The sequence below is a fragment of the Jatropha curcas genome, chromosome 10 (assembly GCF_041381405.1).
Source record: "Jatropha curcas cultivar XTBG-Jc1 chromosome 10, XTBG_Jcur_1.0, whole genome shotgun sequence".
Classification (NCBI taxonomy): domain Eukaryota; kingdom Viridiplantae; phylum Streptophyta; class Magnoliopsida; order Malpighiales; family Euphorbiaceae; genus Jatropha; species Jatropha curcas.
In genome coordinates this window covers 17,987,819-17,995,144 of record NC_143160.1, presented here as the reverse complement: position 1 = coordinate 17,995,144, position 7,326 = coordinate 17,987,819, and positions in this window count along the sequence as shown.

Below are 7,326 nucleotides of genomic sequence, written 5' to 3'. Positions count from 1 at the left end.
TAGAAGGCATCTCATCCAGGTTTAGGGCAGGGTTTGTAGGTTCAGCAGCAGGACCCTGGTTGGAGGCAGCAGGTCCACTTCCCCCAGTGGAAGCCCCATTTCCATTACCATTCCCATTACCCAGTTCAGTTATCAGGGCGGTCCTTTGGGCAGCTAGTGCCTCATTCATTCTGGCCTCCATTCTGGCCTCCATTCTAGCCTCTAGTTGTTCAATGAGGGTTTGGATATCAGCAAGTGATGCCATTGGTGCAGATAAGGTTGTTGGAGTTGTAGGCGAAGCTGGTGTAGCTGGTGAAGCTGGTGAAGCTGGTGATAGCACTGTAGGTGTGTCTGGCACTTGGGTAGGCACTCGGATTGTGGGCACCTGTAAGGGTAAGGGTAGCTGGATTAGGTACAGTGGTCGGTGTATCAGGTAGCTGATGTGAGGTGAATTGACTCTCTTGTCCAACTGTGCATGACTGAAAGTAAAAGGGTATTTCATGCTCTCTTTTTGTTTACCCCATGTTTATGATATGTCGTGAGTGCGCATAACAACACGTCATAATCTGTTTAATGATATGATTCACATCATTGGGTGCATACAGTCCTAAAGGATAGGTTCTATAGGCTATGACTCAAAATAGAGAATCGGCTTATAAAGGGACCCTTGAGCCTTGAGCATGGATATACCTAACCACATGTGAAACAAAGAGTTTCGCGTGGGTCCAACGGTACGCATATCATGGGCCATCCCCAAAAGGATTGGGGGTGGTTTGCGGCAACAGGGAGGACGCTTTGGCTGTCCGTCGACATAATCAAAGAGACCTGCCGATCAGCGCTACTTGCTATCCAGACTCAGAAGTTTGAACAGAGAGAGAAGAAATTCATTTGAAATTCGTTTTTTTTATGCAATGGAGAAAAAGATTCTCAATCGTGCAAATAGATCAACAAATTCAAATGTCTTAATCAAATTTGTCACTTAAGTTCAAAATTCCTCTCATCGAGTATTCTTAAAGAAAGAACACTCGATTTATGTCAAGGTACCCTGCAAAACAAAACATAGTAGAATAACACCCTAACGAAGGGCAGGTTAGTCTATGCAGCAATTGTAGTCCACTTATGCAAAATAATTACATGTTATTCCCCAGTGAAGTCGCCAAACTGTGAACCCCTCCCTAAATATCAAATGCGTGAGAATGCATGTGACTAAGGAAGAAATGCACGTGATGTGTGAGTCGCCACCTTGTTTAATTATTTTAGGGTAAACTAGGAAAAAACCCTAAGTGACTCCAATTTTAATTAACCTATTTACTAGATTAATTATCCCAATGTCTAAGGCATGGTGTGCAAACCCGAGATGGATCCCGAGACTATGTCATGCTGATGAACTAACCATGAATGAATGCCTTACAAGGTGAATGATGTGTTTAAGGTGATTTCGACTTGCCGCTCGGGGTTAAATCCCAAACGTGCCTACGTACTTCCGTTTGAATGGAAGATCAAAGTCAACGTAGTTCGATAGGCCTCTTTTAGAGGGCTTTGAATGGGGATGCTTTATGCATGAGTGTGTGTATGCTTTGTGCATTTTGTTTAGGCATTGTGCCAAAGAATTGATTGTTTTAGGCATTTTGCCAAAAAGTTTTGATTGGACTTATTTGTGTGCCCGAAAAATGTTGATTGGACTTATTTGTTTGCCAAAAAATGAATTAAGGCTTTTAGCCAAAACATTTTGTGATTTAGGCAATTTAATTGCCGAAAAATTGATTTTAAAGGCTTTTAGCCAAAATGTGTTGATTTGAAAGCTTTTAGCAAAAAGTGCCGATTTAGGCAAGATGTTGCCAAAATTGATTGATGATTTATTTAGGCGACTGTCGCCAAAATTGAATGATTTAAGGCTTTAAAGCCAAAAAGATTGATTTAGTTTTAAGGCATTTTGCCAAAACTTTGATTTAAGCGTTTTATTGCTAAAAAATAACTGATCTTACTTATTGGCAATTTGTTTACCAAAAGTAATTAATCAAACTGCAATGTAGGCAATTTAATGCCAAAAGAACGTGAATAATTTAGGCTACTTAGTCACAATTATTGATGAACTGAACTTAAGCCGAAAATTGTTCGAAATAAAGGCAATCATACCATAGCCATTGATAGACTAGATTTTTTAAGCCAATATTGTCGGATTTAGGCTTTAATACCACGATTATTAATTAACCGGGCATTTAGCTTAATCATACTTTAATTGAGGCAATTTACTTGCCTATATGATGACATGAATGCATTTATGCAGTTGTAGAATTAAAAGGAGTAGAAGAGAAGCATGCATGAAGTGCTAAAATTAAATAGGCAGAGCTTAGTTTACATACCTGATTTAATCGACGGCCACTTCTTAACTCCAGGTTAAGCTCCTCGTTAAGGGAATTTTAATTAATTTAATTTTAGGTGACCAAGTATCACAATAATAAAATAAAATTAAAATTAAAAAATGCAAGAAAGCAGTAAAGAATCGCAAAGAGCGTAGGGAGAAGGAGCGTCCGTCAACACAGACTGAGTGAGTCAAAACGGAGCCCCAGAGCCGTCTTTTATAGAGAAAAAACGCACCCCGGGCGCGCCTGCCCGCCCTCGAGGGCGGGCATGCGCGCCTGGGCTGGGCGGGCATGTCCGCCCAGGTTGGGCGGGCGTGCCCGCCTTTGCAGGGCGGGTGCGTCCGTCCTTGAGGGTGGGCATGCCCACCCCCGCGGGCGGACATGCGTGCCTTTTTTTCTTTCCGGAGGCTTTTCGGGAGTCCCGGACTTCCAAAAAATATTCCGAGACCAGTTTCGTGATCTTCGTAATTTTTCGGACATTTCAAGTACCATATTGGCACACTTCCGATGAACTTTTGAATGACCTCTGGTCCGACCGGGCTGTTTGCAGTCCGAAAGAAATGGCTCTTTGAGCCTCAAAATTTAGGTATTCACAGCCGTGCTCTCTTCTGTCTCTCCTTTGGTTTCCTTGGCTGCTAGCACGGTTGTGCCTTTTAGCACGGCCCGGGCGTGCTAGAAGCTAAGAGCCTTGTATTATAAAGTTCTTTTCTGCGCCAAATTCTTGCAATTTTCTCTTAGATCAAGCGGATTAAAGATCAAGGAAGCTTTTGAACACAATTATACTAAAAGTGATTTAAAGTAATAAAAACTTACTCAAATTCTAATAAAAACTATATTAAAAACACTATAAAATTAACACTTATCAGTGACTTTTCGGACCTCAAAGGCTGGAGAATTGCGAGGTTAAGCAAGTGAGCTTTGATATGTTCAAAGGATATTTGGCATTGGTCATCCTACGTCTTAGGGCATCTTTTCTCAACTTCTTGAAGATCGGTCCACAGGTGTTTACTAACTGTGAAACATATCGGCTAATGTATTGAAAGCGATCTAAGAACCCCCGAATCTCCTTTCCTATCTTAGGAGGATGCATGTCTAAGATGGCTTTGGATTTTGATGGATCAAACTCAATCCCTCTCTTGGATACCATGTAGCCCAAGAAGATACTAGATGGAGCCCCAAAGATGCATTTAGTAGGATTAAGTTTCAAGTTATACTGGCGAAGTCTGGAGAAAAATTGTTCAAGGGTAATTGAGTGGCTTGGCCCATCCCTAATGTGGACAACCATATCATCAACATATACTTCTATATTCTTCTACATCAAGTCATGAAACACTGAGGTAGCCATCCTCTGATAAGTGGCATCGGCATCCTTTAGCCCAAATGGCATCATTTTGTAACAAAAAGTACCCCATTCGGTGATGAACAAAGTCTTCGGCTTATCCGGTGGATTGACTGGTATCTAACTATACCCTGCATATAGATCTGTGACTAAAATCTCACTGGATCCTGCCATTCTGTTAATGAGCAGGTCAATGTGGGGCAATGGGAAATCATCCTTGGGACATGTTAGTTAATCCCAGTAATCGACGCAAATTCTGATCTTGCCATCTTTTTCTTGGGAACTGACACTATGTTTACTTGCCATGTTGGGTAATCTATAGCTTTGATAGAGTTATTTTCCAGTAATTTAGCTATTTCTTCCTTAATTCTGAGGGAAATCTCTGGTTTCTACCTTCGAAGCTTTTGCTTAACTGGTTTGATGTGATCGTATATGGGTATCTTATGAACGGTAATGTCAGGGTCTATACTGGTCATGTCGCTAGCTATCCATGTGAAGCAATCTAAATATCACTTGAGGAGTTCTGTCAACTCCTGTTTACAATCACATTCATGCACAACAAATGTATATTTTGGTTCATTTTCTGTGCCAATATTTATTTGTTCTTTCATTACTTTTATTTCTCTTTCTTTTTCATTTTCTATTTTGCTAGCAATCTCATCAAGGTTAGAGAGAGGGTAATAAGAAAACTGAAACTTTCCATTAGTGATAAAAGTGCCATGGTAGGCATCTACATCGAGTTCAACAAAAGGGTCCCCTTACTTAGAAAGGGAAGAGAAAGAAGACTCAGAAGAATCTTAACTAGACTCTGAGTTAGGTTCTGTTTGTGACTAAGTCTCAGTTTCAAGCAGGAGGACGGTGGACTACTCTATGCGCTCCTCCAGGTACCAATTTTGAAGGGGTGCTTGGATAGGTTGTATGGGGCTTTTGGGGTCTACTTCCACTTGATCAATAATCACGCATAGGTTAAAGAGGGATGTCTCCATATTCTTCTCCTAGTCTGTTTGGAACTTGAAAAGAGGCTCATGGTCTTCTACTGAGAACCTGACATGAAAGAGAAGTTCAAAACCGGGGATTAGTATTTTGGTCAGAGGGAAATACCAAGATTCTTAAAAGAAATAATAAGGCTCAGATTCCCCTTCTTTGATACAGTAGCCATTGAGGGTTTTAAAATATGAGCGCATCGGAGGTCCCTTATTTCACCTTTTATTCTTACCACCTGTTTAGTGTCTTCCAACTCCTCTCACTCTTCATCTATCGATTTGAATCCGAGATCGAAGGGAGGCTCAACAATTAGGGATTCAGTGAAAGAGGCCATACCCTGTTGGTTTTTGGCCGAGTCCCATTCTTGGAAAATAAAATATGGCTCTCATCATGTTAGTTACCAATGGGTTTCTATAGGGATCAAAATCCATTGGGACAATCTCTTTACCAGGTTCTGCCTCAGTAAACTGGACTAAATCAAAGGAGAAGCCGGATAGAGGGCAAACTGCTGGCTCTGGTTGGATTTCTAGAAGTGGGGCCAAGGAAGGAATTTCAAATTTCCCCGCCAAGTCCCCTTTAATTGTTACCTCTGCATTCTCATAAGGGAACTTTAACTTCTGGTGAAAAGAGTAGGCTGCTACTTTACCCTTGTGGATCCGGGGCTTTCCCGATAGGAGATTAAAGCACGCTAAAATATCTTCGACTTGGAAGGGAATGGTCATGACTGCGGGCCCAATTGTGACCTCTAGATCGGCCATGCCCAAAACCTCTCACCTAGTGTTATCATATGCCCTCACAATCTGATTGAATCGCATAAAGTTTTCAACAGTCACCCCAGGTAGCTGGCCACTTTCAAGGGGTAGACATTCAGAGTCGACCCATTATCTACCAAAACCATAGGTACTATCTTACCCCTGGCTAGGAGTGTGATGTACAGAGCATGGTTGTGGTCCCCTCCTCCAGCAGGGATCTCATGATCAACAAATTAAAGTGCTAAGCCAAGGGGGTTTCTTATAATGGAGGCTACGAATGCCTTTAGAGTTATATTAGCAGTGGTCTAACACTGATTCATGGCTTTTACCAAGGCTTGGCAGTGCACAAAGGAGGACTGGATTAAACCTCGTATAAAGATGTTGGCCTTGGTCTTCTTTAGCTGCTCCAAGACAAGGTTTTCTAGTTATGGTCCAGAACTAGAACTGGGCATGTCTTTGGCTAGGGTGGCTGGGTTGGGTAGAGCTTCAGGAGGAGGAGATGGTTATTGTCTCCCGTTCCAGGTGACAACATTAATTTCCTCAAACACGTCATTCAGGTCTATGACGCAATATGAGTTGTCCATAATGGGGTGGATCAAAGAAACCAGTCAGCATTTGGCTTTTGATGAATCATGTGGATGTTATTTTGGTGATGAGGGAGAGGGTTGGTGTTTATGTTTGGTCGGGGTTGAACTGGAAGTATTTGGCGCTTTCCATTAGGTCTTGGATCTTATGCCTTAAAGTCTTGCACTCTTTGGAATGGGGTTAGGTAGTGGTCTTGGCTCCAATGGTTGAATCAACTTTTCGTCCACAGCATAGGGACTTCTAGATGTGTGAAGTTGCGTCTGTCTATTAGGGCTACTGGTCTTAGAGGTGGAGGAGGAGGAAGTTGTCTTTGGCGGTCAGGTTGGCCACCTCGCCGCCTTTTTGAGTGATGGGAGGAACTGCATGATAACTAACTTGGGGCTTCTTATATCTGGAGGAAGAAGCTTGATCCTCTTTAATCTGGCCTGAGTGGATCAGGTCTTCAATCTTTGTTGCAGTGGTAATGAGGGCTCGAAAGTCCAAGAGGTACTGTGTCCTCAAGTGATTCTGGTAAAAGGAGAGCAGATTATTGACTATGATGTCAATCTGTTATTACTCAGAGGGACGGTTGAGCATCTGAGCAGCCTTGCCTTGTAACGCCCTATTTTTTTCCTATGTCTAAAATAATAGTTTACCAGTCTGTGAATAGTACCACCAGTCCGAAAATCGGTATTATTTCGGTCCGAAAAAATTACTATTTATATTTTATATTTTATTTAATATTTTTGGAGCATGCATACATGATTTTTATGAGTAGAAAATAAGTAATGAATTTATTTGGAGAATTTAGATAATTAGTGAATAGGGAATTATGGTGTTTTATTAATTAAGGAAATTTGAAAAATTATTTTTATGGAGTAAATTTAAGAATTATGTATTAGTAAATAATATTTTGAGGGAAATTGATTAGAGAATATTTTTAGCCATTGGATTAGAATACCATTGACTTAATCTTAATCATCCAATAATAACTTCTTAAGGAAGTAGTGGAAAATGACCAAAATGCCCTTAATGACTATAAAAGTCAACTCTTATTTGCCCAGCAACCATTTTTCTTTTTTCTTCTCTTCTTCTCTCTTTTAGGCATCCTCTTCTTCCTCTCCTTCTCTCCACTTTTCTTCATTTCCTACTTACTAAACACACTAATTTCACTTCATTAAACCTTAAATAAGTGATTAATCTTGGAGATTTAAGCTTGGGTAGTAATATTTGGTGATTATTTTTCAAGGAAATTGAAGATTTTTTTCCACTTAGTCAAGTAAACGTTTTGATGATTTTCTTTCTAATTTTTTTGGTTTTGATTTCTCTTTAAGCATCTTCATGC